Genomic DNA, 13063 nt, shown 5'->3' on the forward strand with positions numbered 1-13063 from the left:
TGAGTAGAACATATTTTGACAGAACCTCTCTGATAGATTTACTGTTCACATTTGTTGTCTATAACCATTTAGTTAACTAAATAAAATCTATGTAGAGTATTTTCTTTTAAATGAGAATAAATGAATCTGAAAGGTTTGGAATAAGTGTAAAGGTGTTTGGTGATCTTGTGATTGTAGAAACCAGAGGTCGACAGTGGGGAGCCAATCACAGTTAACGTTAGAGGCGGGGTACACACTAGACAGGTCACCAGCGTATCACAGAGACCGTTTAGAGTCTCTGATTTTCACGTACGTACGGACTGTGGGAGGAGGCACAGAGAGAAAAAACACACAGACGGGGGGAGGACACTTAATCGCCTCCCAGAAATTCCCTAACCAAACTGGGGTTCGAATCAGGAACCTTCTTGCTGTGAGGAGACAATGATAACCACTGCACCACCGTGTCGTTTCTCCATCAGTAGCAGTAGCAAGAAGTCAATGACACTGATTGCTGCTCATGGATCGCACATCCTCACACTAACTTCCTCCTTCATTAAGTGTCACCTCCGATTGTCACCTCACACAATTAACCCTGATTACGCCTCACACTGCCCCTCCTGCCTGAGTTCTCTGTGCACGCAATTTTTATACCCTCACATATTAAGAAAACTGTCTCCGTCTTTGCTGTGACATTCAGCGCAGGCAGTCATCAGATCGATAACTTCATAACGATGCCCTGTGAGGATTTTGATGGAATTGGGGAGGGGGATTAAAGTCGTGCTGGCCTGTGCTTCTGCTCCGTCTCACCGATTCAGAAGCAGAATGCAGCCATGTAATCCAGATTCCTTTACTGCAACATTACAGCTATTTACACACTCTTCATGTACCTGTGTACCTGCTGCATCCCCCAGCAGGTAGAGCTGGGTGTCATTTCCACCCGGTTGCATCAGCAGCTCTGTGTCTGTAAAAAGCTGAAAGGGAGGCTTCAGGTATTGCAAAATTAATGAATGTAAACTTTTTTGTAATGATGTGAGCTGGCTGTTTGTTTCCGAGTATTTCTGAGTGTGTGCCTGTATACAGTGTATGCTTTGAGGGAGGTTGTGGATTATAGCTTTGCTCCCCCGGTCTAATGAGCACAAACCTTAATCCACACCGACCAGATACTAATTCCTAACCTGACTCGCCTCACACTCACTTGCAGACCATGCAGCTCTGAGGATGGCTGTGTTGATGGCAGTACGACACTGGTTCATGAAGCTCATAGTTTTCAGTGTCATATTTTATCATGTTTAATTTGATCTTGTTTTAGTCTTTTCTCATATGCACCCTCAATACCCTCAATTCAAAAAGATTCGATCCTAAAGCACCTTGAAACTGTGTGCTGAAAGGTTCTATGCAAATAAAGCTAATTATTATATTAAATTCATCTTTGATAAGGAATCACTATAATACAGCGTACTATAAGTCTGTGTTTGATACTTGCTCGGTCAAAATGATCAAAAAGGAGATTTAACTTGCACTAATGTTTGTCTTGCAGTGGTACCACTGGAAGCAAGGGTCGAAGTTCCTTTCACCCGATGTCAGCTGGGATTGGTGACCTCCGCGACCCTCGAAAGGATCAGAGGCAAGTTGGTATGGTGCATGAGCTTTCTGGTGAGTTGTTATTATCAAGTTAAACTGTACTAATAGTTAACTGGTGCGTATGGCTCATTGGTTGTGTTGATCTCACTTTCAGCATCATTGTTCTCTTAACAGGCTTCAGAACATATCAAACTCTCCCTGCTCATCCGAGAGTAAACCTTCCGGATCAATCATCATCCAGACAAAGCTCCTGGACCAGCTTGTGTTACTCCCCAGGATTTTTCATCTTCCTGAGGGTCTCAAGTATTCACTCTGTTTCCCTGTTTCCAGTGCATTGTCCAGCAAATATATAAATAAGTAAACCCCATTGATATAGAAAGGACCTTCCCTCTAATTCAAGAATTTGCTTGAGATTATTAAATATTATTTTAAAGAAAATGTAAGAGTAACAGAATAATCGATTGATGGCTGTCAATGGCTGATGTGCATCCTTGGATGCATAGAAAACAGAAACTGACATTAGCTGATTCAACACACTTTCATTTCATATTCCAAAATGTACACACACATCTGAAAAATATACACAATAGCTGCAGTTTATCTTCTTCTCCCTACAAGGAAAGGGGTAAAAGTACCAATTTCAGGTCAGCTTCAAAGTATAAATCATGACTATTGTTGTGCTCTACATGCAGAGATCACACACACACACACACACACACACACACACACACACACACACAACGACACACGCACACAGCTGCAGGATCTGCCAGCCCATGTGAGTGCTCCTTTACAAGTTCTCATATCGTTCAGCCAAGAGGACACGCTCTGTGAAAAGCCCCCCACCACTCACAGACACACCGTTTTATTTGTCCTTATAATTTGGGTTTACTCCAGCTGCCAAGTGTGATGTCCTTTCACACGCGGGCTGAGGGGTGGGGAGAAACTGCTGACATGGACACTTGTCCCATGAATTTCGTTCCAGTGGTGAGAATCTGCTGACGCCGGCAACTGTCTCAGGAAGAAATCTCAACAAAGAAGTGAAATTAAATGCCGACAACTTCTTCTGTGCCTCCTGGAGTTACACCCCGGCTTTAATATTTCATACCTGCTTCCACATATTTTCCTCCATGACTGACATCACCAGAAAGGAATCAAGGGGAAACAACACAACATGGCCCATTTCATGGACTGTGCTTTCTAACATTAGTTACTCCTTAGTTTATCATTGTGAAGAACTGATCCTTGATTTATAGAGCATGAATTGTCTTATCAATATCCCCCAAAAAATAGTTTATCAGAAATTCTGTGCAGCTCAATCAACATATGGTAATTGTTGAACGATGCAATATTTCAAGATAACACAGATGCAGATAAAACATATGTATTTTTGGAAAAACCTTATGTCTCAAACATTTAAAATGACAGTACATGACTAAACAGCTATCCTTATGAAGTTTTTCTTGCTGCTTAAAACATCAAGTGTGTCTTAAGTTTATAACTGAGAGACGATTTATCAGCATTTTCCTATTTGCGCAGCTGAGGCTGGTGGTTCTGCACAGTTGGTCATAAACCAAAGTTGGACCACTTAAAATGTCAAAAGCCAAAAGATCAATGTTATATATTTTGTTTACTTATGCATTTACAATATACAAAATGTTTCCAGCATTGTCCAAACCAAAATTTAGTAATGACACGTTTCCTTATCATATCTATATCTATATCTATATATGTCTCTTTGTCCATATCTGCTATAACTTTCAAGGCAAGTGACATATGAAGAAGGGGAAATCACACTGCTAGCCAGTCTATTATTCTTTCCACTGATCATGATCATTAATGGCCGTTTTTTTCCAGCACATGAATAAGACTTTGGTACATTACCTCATCCATGAACATGACTTGGGCCCGAGTTGGTGAAGACAACAACTCCCATGATCCCATGCTGCTTCACGATGTCATCATTTGTTATTGTTTTGATTGAGAGACTCTTAATGACCAAAGTTACATATATTTTGCATGTTTAAATGCTTTATTACATACATACTGTAAGAACCATATCCACAAGACCAGCTACATAATATTAAGCTGCGTGAATAGTTGTTATATTGTAATATTTGTATATATTTGATCAGGAAAGCATTACAAAGGAAAAGGCAACAACCGAGGAATGTGAGGGAAGTGGTCACACACAAAAAGAATGTGGGTCACTGCGTTGCCTCGAGACTTGGTTTTTGTTCCTGAGATTTAACCTGAAAGGAAAAGTCACCCCAGAATGAAATTCACAAATACTGGGCCTGTCATCTTGAACATGCTGGTCTGTCATTCTGCGGTTTTTGTGGCCTAACATTTAAATACATGTAATACAGAATCATCTATGAAACCTAATGGACTCTTTTATTAAATCCTAATTTGCAGGGTTTCAGAAGAAAGCCCACTCTGTGTTTGTTGTGCTCTCACCCCCCTCAGGACGCTGCATGCTTTTCATTTATTTCTCATGATTGCATGACAGCCCTGGTGGAGAGATGAAGTGTGACCTTGGAGAGGCTGTGGCACCTTGTAGCGCTGTGGGTGCAATAGAGATATTCTCTTTATGCACTGGATCCCCTCAGATGATGCTGCGATGCTACAAATTTGTGATTTTCAAAAGGAAATGTTATCCCCACAGTTTGTTCCCTGGTGCTTACTGAGAGATCACAGGGCTGAAATCACACAGAACTCATCTCGGCTCTCCCCAGACGTCCCCGGAGGTTTGTCGGGAGCCTGTATCAAGGAGAGTAAATCAGTCTGTCGTCCTGCTCGTAATGCCGAATACGCATCATTTATCTAAACCCGCAGACATACGTGGTCCGACTGACTGTGATGGCTGCTTGTATCATTTGTTTTCTCACCATGTTTTAATGTTGATTTTTGACCACTGCGCTTGGTATTTTTTAAGAGTTTAATATTGAGACTGTTGGCAACAATTTTCTGTCAGTAAATCCACCACTTTGGTCCAGGCTGAACTATTTCAATACATTTTGGATTGATTGCCATTATATGAATTTAAGTCTTCATATTTGAGATGCTCAATACAACAGCAGTTAGTTTGGCATCTATAGGCTCCCGACTCCATCACTCCCCCAGATATGATCACATAGATATAATGGGAGTAATGAGGAAATATCTTTAAGTGTCGGAGACTACAGGTGGATGCTCGGGGGGAGGAGGGGCAGCGGAGGCATCACGAAGGAAAAGGAGAGATGGGAAATCTTTTTAGCTAAAATTGACCACTAATTTGGGAGGTTGTGTATCATGGAGGATTCTGGAGAGTGAAACATGTCACATGAGCAGAGACGTGCAGCTCGAGTTGATCACTCCACTACAGACATTCATGCTTAAAACAAGACAAACAATGAATATGCACGTTATATGTCAAATGATGTATCCGGCTGAGTTAAATGCCTCCCTCTATGTTGATATTTATGGTTTTCAGCAACGTATCTTGATGGCCATCCATCCATCCATCCATCCATCCATCCATCCATCCATCCATCCATCCATCCATTCATTATCTATACCTCTTATCCTTTGACAGTTGTAGGGGAGGAGGAGGCTGGAGCCAGTTAGCCAGGGGCGAGGTGCACCCTGGACAGACCTCCAGCTTATCGCAGAATCATCTGTCTATCATCATCATCATCATCATCATGTTTTTTTTCACATCTTTGGTTTACGACTACATTTCCATTATTTGTGAGCAATACCTTGATTTTAGAACTGATTAGCAGAGCCTTAGAGAGACACTGTATCTTGTCTTGATTAATGACCTTCAACTGTCTCATGTTGCGCAACTGAAGTATCAGCGTAACAAATTTGGAAGTCACGTCAAAGTTTGAGCTTTTTTAGATCTTTATGTACATGCTGAACAAAAAAGAGTTTCAGCAAGCGAAAGCAGTTTGCAGCCAACTGGTCCAGAAGAAGCAAGATGAACCTTTTCAAATGTTCCCCAGTGATTGGAGTGGGATTGTTAGCCATGCATGTCAGTGTCTTGTTTGTCTCTCCCTTGCTCTCTAAACTCTCCCCCGCATCAGCCAAGATGCTTTGAGGGGAGGGGGCTGACGGCAAAATGGATTAAATAGGGTTTGCTGACGGAATACATATCAAATCTCTGGGCATGCAATTGTGAAGCTGCAGCATTCGCCAGACTTATGACTTCTGCTGAGGCTGTGGATCCATCAAGTTTTGCCTGCTCTCCTCCTCTCCTTGCTATTCAGATGTGGAGGGAGCGAGAGAGCGAGAGAGAGAGAGAGAGAGAGAGAGAGAGAGAGAGAGAGAGAGAGAGAGAGAGAGAGAGAGAGAGAGAAGGAGGGAGAAAGGCTAGAGGGAGAAGGAAAGAGCTCTTGATCACCTGCTTTGTCTGAAGTGAGTCACCTTGCAAATATATGAATAGCAAATGCAGGAAAAGTAATCTGGTGGCGCACTGGTACATCCTCCTATTTGCATACCTGCCATCCCCTGTAGTTAGCTCCTGCGTTCAGAACTTGGCACCTCAAATACGCAACGGCATGCATATATTTTCTTCCCTTTTTCCTGAAGCTCTGTGCGTTTATTTTTCTATCTCGCCTCTTGCCTTTGTCACCTTCTCAATCCTGTCCATCTCTCTCCCCCCCCTCCTCTCTATTTGCCCCCGCACCCTTCACCTCACTTATCCTTTTCCCTCAGTCTCCCTCGAACATCAGTGTGTATTCCCCCCCTGGCAGGATGCATGACAAGGGAGCAGGTGGAACAGAGAGCAAATGACAAATCTCTCCCTCCATCCCTACATCCCTCCCTGCATCTCTCACTCGCACTGTCCTGCCAGAGGCCCTCCTCATCCTTCCTTCCTTCCTCCTTCCTTCCTACACCTTCCCATCCTATTTGAACGCATTGACATTTAAATCTGGCCATGCTGCATTCCACCTTCTCTTGCTGGGAAGGTCTGGCCGAACCACCAGGGGAGGAGGAAGGTGGCCTAATGTCCCCACCCTGATTCGTAATCCGCAGCTAAAATGACGGAGCCCACAACCAGCTCACTGACCTGTGTTGCAATAAGCTGGTGGTTAACAAGAGAATGGTCCAATCAACTCATGTTTCCTGTCCTGAACTCTTTGCATTTAGCTGCTTCTGCAAGACACAATCCCCAAAGAGAGACGGCAGAAGAAAGTGAGAAAGGACTGTTTGTTTGACTGTTATCGACGTGGTCCCACATGATGTGCGAGTGGACCCAGTGTCTCATATCTGGCCATGAGCTATCATTATCTTTGCCTTCTTCTCTCTGATGAGTCTGCCCCAGCTCCTCGCCGAGGAGCCAGGCTTTATTTAATGGGCTCTTTCAGCTGTGGTTTGCTAGGCGGAAGCCTCTTACAAACCCATTTAAAGAAGGGTCTATGGATTTCATGGCTCCCCGGGCACTCTCTCCTTCTTTCAATAAGGTGAAGTCCAAGGCTTTATCCATCCGTCAGTGGGCCAGGGGAAAAGTGGAAGCAGCAGTTTTTAATCCCAGAGATGCCGCTGTCCGCTGTATGCTTGGCTGTTCTCGGATAGCTGGGCCTCCTTGCACAGCTCTCACCTGGGGACTTTTTAGTTCCTTTGGCCGAGCAGATTTATTGTTACATAGATGGAGATAAAAGCTGGGCACCTTGGACACCCCCTGCAGACGGAGAGGATGGAGGGGGAGACAGAGCGAGAGGATGGGAGCAGATGCAGATGGTTTAAAATGATCAGGCATACAAAGGAACAGACCTTTTTTAATAATGGTGCAACAATGACAACAATAAGATCCATCTGTATCACATACAGAAGTGTTTCATATAAAATTGTCCTTAATAAGACTAAGTGTCTACAGCCTCACGATTTTTTCACTTCTGCACAGCAGGGCTTTGAGCTACATGCTGACATAATGGTACCGGGCATAACATCCCAGTGTTAACATGCTTAACAGGTATAATGGTCTAAGTGTTTCCCATCTGAGTTTAGCATGCTAGCATGGCTGAAGGTTTAGCTGGTTGGAATGTCATTAGTTTGGCAGGTATTTGGTCGTAGACCAAAATACTGAAAAAAATCAGAAGAGCACATATTTGCCAAAGCCACTAGATCCAGACTTTAGATCTGCACCAAATTGCTCACACTCATAAATATCAGTTCCCTTGACACGGCAGATTTTTCTCGTCAATATCCATGAATAATTCTCTGAGAAAGCAAGGAAAATTTTGAACAACGCCTCTCAGAAGGTAGAGGAAAGTGTAAAACAACTTCCTGGATCCGCTCTCTGATTCAGAACGGCATGAAGGTTTGATGGATTCTTTCACGGTCCTACCACACGCATCCTCCTATCAAGTTTCATAGTGTGTATTTGCATAATGTTGCTTACAAACAAACAAACCAAAAATAACCTTGTTGGCAGTGGCAAGTAACAGGGTGTCCCAATTCACCTGTAACTGAACGTTCAATAAGAAATGAATAAACAAGATTAGGAAGTACCATCAACAACACCTACTTATCCCGTATTTTTCACATGCCCACGTGTGCAAAAAGGCCCTTCGTTAATAATAAATGCTTTACGGCAACTCATAGTGGCCATAAAGCTTTATTTACAATGGGCATTTAAGACAGTGTAGTCTGTTACGATGTCTGAAAGACAATTCATCCTGAGGGGAGAAAATGATGTGGCTGCCAAATTTCATGGCGATCCATCCGACGGCTGTTAAGATACTTGAGTGTGCAGCAAAGTGGTAGGCTGGCACTTTATAATGTCACGTTTTAATGGCTAAATGTAGACTAAATGACATGTAATTGTATTTCTGCCATTCAATGAAATGCTCAGGTCATTAGCACACCCTGTTCTAGTGCTGTTTACAGCTGCAGCCATGGAAGAGAATGCATTAGCTTTTTAACATGTGCCATTTGATACTCCCAATTCATTCCACCACCTTCTCCGTCTCAGCATACAAATGAAAGGCTTCGCATAGGTGAGGGCCGATCAATGCGGGATTCAGTTAAGTTAGGAGCAAATAAAACGTGGTCAATTTCTGACCTTTGATTTCAGCAGTGAGACACATCCACACCCCCCTCAGAAATGAAAGTATTTTTCTATTCTCAGTCTCTTCACTGCGCCCCAGAGAATTGCAGGGCAGTGGCTAATGGCATTATCAGAGGCAATCACTTCACTGAGGTCAGAGAATGAGGACTTGAAAGCAATAAAGTTCCCCATGATGAGGCATTGTCTGCCAGCGTGCATGCGGAAACCTACACACACATACATGCGCACACACAAAGGTATTTCTATTGTTCAAAGACATGGAAAAGCAACTGTAGAGAAGTGATCACTGTGGATAAGAACTAGCACTATAGTCTATTAGCAGGAATGGCTCTATGTGAAAGACAATGCCCACCACAGGTCAGCCCTGTTTTCAGTTTCATTAAGCATGATTAAACGAATTTTGGGGGCCTCAGGCAAGAAAGTACTGATGGGCGGGCACTCAACAGAGAACCAAAGTGAACCTCTGCCCACCTCTTTGGGGATTGCTACAAAAGTTTTGGTTCCAAGATGATGTATCTTAATGTCTCTAGAGCTCATACTACTTCCAAGGCTGAACAATCCTGCACGTGATTGTCTAGCTCTCACAGTATAAACAAGATTTGTAGAGAGTTAATGATCTGTATTAATATTTTCTAGGCTTGATGAACACTCAGAGTGCTTGACTGTGCATAATTTAAAGAAAAAGTCCCCACAGGCATCCACACCAAATATAAGGGATGCCTCTCAAACCATGGCCGCATCTCTCCATCAGGTTCAGTAGAAATTGAATAAGCAGTTTTTTCCGCAATGCCGCTTATAAACAAATAAACAATAACAATAAAGCATAGCCTTGTTTATGGAGGAAATTTTTTTACACGTTTATATGATGAGCCAATTTCAAACATTGGCCAAAGCTAATGACCCATGAGCCTGGAGTGTACTTTGAGTTTAGTGTTGAGTGAAAAAACTGCATGACAGCTTGGTTGACCTTACCTCTAATATTCTCTGTCTGTACTGTGATGGATCCGGTATTTCGTATCATTAGAATAATTATTAATAATGGTGAGAGAACTTGTTGATGATTTAGTAAACTGTAGGGTAGCATCTCCACTTGTAAGAAATATAAACCATGACCTCCAGACGTACCTATTTACTTTGATCCAGTCAGTGCATACAGACCGGCCCTTACAGCATCAGTACCACCAGCACAGGAGAAACAGTCACAGCTCGTCAGCCATGAGGGAGACGTGGGCTGAGCAGAGACTGCAGAGGAAACCCTCAGCCCTTTAGAAAGGTGATGCATCCAGCGACAACATGTCCTGATTACCATCGCTAGATGAGCTGTTATGCAAATCACCGGGAAACTGCCAATCTAAAGCCAGGCTCCTCTCACGTTCTGCCTACTTTCTTACAAACTTAATCAAATGTTCAAATTTCTCTCTGAAGCAGATCTTAATGTGAATGAATGATTTAACATTTGTCAGTTTCCCAACTGAAAAATACATGTTTTCACTTTATCTAATCATTGTTAGTTTTATGCTGAAGGCCAGCTTGAAAAGAATTGTAATGGCTGGAAATGTTTTGATTGACGTGCCAATGTTTCTTTTCCATTTTGCTCTTAATGACTAAACCTGTTCCATAAATATGACTCAGGACATTCTGCATATTTTAAGGGAAAATGCAGCTTTTTTAAATTGGGGCAGTAAAGAAAATAGCAACTCTTGTTTTATGTGCCATCACAAATTGTTTTGTCGCACAAAGTAAATAAAGCGCCCTCCCCTCATTCCAGTTTAGACTGCAGATCCTTTCATTCAGAGTGCACAGAAGGTATATCTATTGTTAATGGTGATGTTTTGATGTGTACTATAAGTGCTGCATAATCATGCCTGTTCTCTTTTTTTCAATTTGAAGGAAAAATTGACTTGAAACTAAACAAGGTTTAAAATCCAACAAAATAAAGGCTCAGAGCAGAGGCAACTGAATGAAATAATAATTATTCTTTTCTTCCTCAGAGATTGCCTGTGTGTCTTATTTTTCATTTTTGTGCAACAAACTTGCAGATCATCTTTTTTTTCTTTGTCTTTAGTTGTATATTATCTTTCAGGGGATGGAGAAGCAGCTGCAGTAACATTGGGATGTGTGCCCCTTCAGGGCTGTGCGATCTCAGTATTCCCCATCTTTATGCCATTGGGCAAGATACTGAACCCCCAATTGCCCCTAATAGGGAAAGTGCTGCCCATAAATGTGCTGTATGACTGTGTGTGAATGGGTAAATGGCAAACAACTGTCCTGTAAAGCGCTTTGAGTGGTCATCAAGCCTTGAAAGTGTTCTATAAACACAGATCATTTACCATTTCGGTGTGGCCAAAACAATGTTGCTATGTTGGTTCAGGCCACTAGTCTGCATGGATGAACACACACAAACACACACACGCACACCTTTGTGCGCCCCAGGACATTCGCCTGATTTGCATCTTAAAACTGTTGAAACCCAACTGTCGGTTTCACAGTGCTGTCTCCCAAGCAACGTGTGGGAATTCTGAAAACATGGAGACATTTCTGAAACATTTCTGCTGATGTCTTAAAGTGCTTATCTAAATGAAATAGTAATTGAAGCATTAATAATTCATGATCATCCCTCCACTCAGACATATGCCATGAAAATTTGCTGGATGTATTGTCCCTGTCTAAATGTCCCTCGTAGGCAGCATGTTGATGATGATAATACAAATAATTATAATAATAATAATAAAGCGGGTTAAAAGAGAGTTTTTTCAAATTAGTCCACTGTTGCCAAGTGCTTTCTCATTTTGGGAACTGTCTGGTTTTTCTTAGCAAGACTGTGAGGTCATGACCTTTCTCTGTAAAATGCCTTGAGATAATTTATGTTATGATGTGGTGCTATATGAATAAATTGAATTAAAAAATTTCAATCATAGCTGCAGTGTAATGTCTGGGGTAAAAAAATATTCTGTTGAGATGGCGTGGCTACTGACAAAGGAAACAATATGAGTTGCCCTTATGTTTCATCATAATCTCATAGTGAAAAAAATCTATTTCAATTAGGAAGACGTGACAGAATCCGTCTATCTATCAGAGGAGACCTTTCCATTCTCCATGCTCGTCGTACTTGACAATAGAAAAAACTTACCCCAGAGTTGTGTGTAAATGTGTGTGGGGTTTGTGTGTTTTTATATTTTGTGGGAAAGACTTTAAAGGTGTTTTTGAATAAAGGGAAACTCGCACTCACACATCAGGGCAGCAGTCACTTTCTCTCCTTGTGTCTCCTCTGTCCTCTCCAGCACATAAACCTGACCTCTCATAATGTCTGCTGAACCGTGCAGGACTCCGCTGCGTCTCACTTCCTGTGCTGGGAACTTTTCAAAAGGGCACGTTTTGATCTCTCACCGGCACAGAAAGTCCCCAATCATTAAATAAATCGTGTTTCAGAAACACATACAAAATAATTAACTGAAGATAATGATGATAATGATAATAGTAGAAATAATAATAATAATAATAATAATCCCTTCATGACACCCAAGGACACCTTACAGACAACATTAAAAACATCAATAAAACAATAGACGTATAAGGGGCTGCTGTTGTTCAGGAGGTAGATCCAGAGGTCGGTGATTCTATCCCTGTCTCTTCCATTCGATGTGCCGAGGTTTCCTTGGGCAAGATACTGAGCCTCACATTGCCCCTTGGCAGTGCTGTACATACATGCACTGTATGACTGTATTTGTGAATGGGTGAATGGAAACATTGTACAGTAAAGTGCTCTGATTGGTCAACAAGACTGGAAAAGGGCCATTTTAAATACAGAATTAAATTATAAATAAATGAATTAAAAGTGAGTATAAAGTCAGTTAATTTGCAATCAAATTAAATAATCAAATTAAATAATGCCACATGGATATTAACGAATCCCAAAAGTCATTGGTCACCTTCTAAATCTGTACAGCACCCCCCTCTGCCCTCCTCTCCCCCACTGCTTAGACCATCTGAGTCCCTGACGACAGGTCTGTTTTTAGCTGCTCTGGATCGAGGTCTGGCATGGTGTGGGTGCGGGGGAGGCCGCACCAGTGGGGATGTCCTGGTGCAGTCTGTCCTACACTATACGCTGGACTCCCCGGCCATCCCATATTAATCAGATTTTCCGCAGCAGCCATATGCCCGAGCAGCGTGATAAACCCCGGCTGCTACCTGGCACCCACAGGACGCACCGTCAACACAGTATGTGTGTGTATGAATCTGTGTGTATATTTCATACTCTATTCCTCTGGAGACGTTCCTTCAAATATCTGTTGAGATATCAAAATGATGCTGGAGTAAATAACACCAGGGTTTTTTGTTTGTTTGTTTGTCTGAGGGAAAAGAGCAACAGCGCGTCGGGGGCCGAACGCTGATGGAGGAGGAAGTCACTTTTGTGCCAATCATTTGATCATTGGCCACAGTGTATGG

Source organism: Platichthys flesus, chromosome 19, assembly GCF_949316205.1.
Source record: "Platichthys flesus chromosome 19, fPlaFle2.1, whole genome shotgun sequence".
NCBI lineage: Eukaryota > Metazoa > Chordata > Actinopteri > Pleuronectiformes > Pleuronectidae > Platichthys > Platichthys flesus.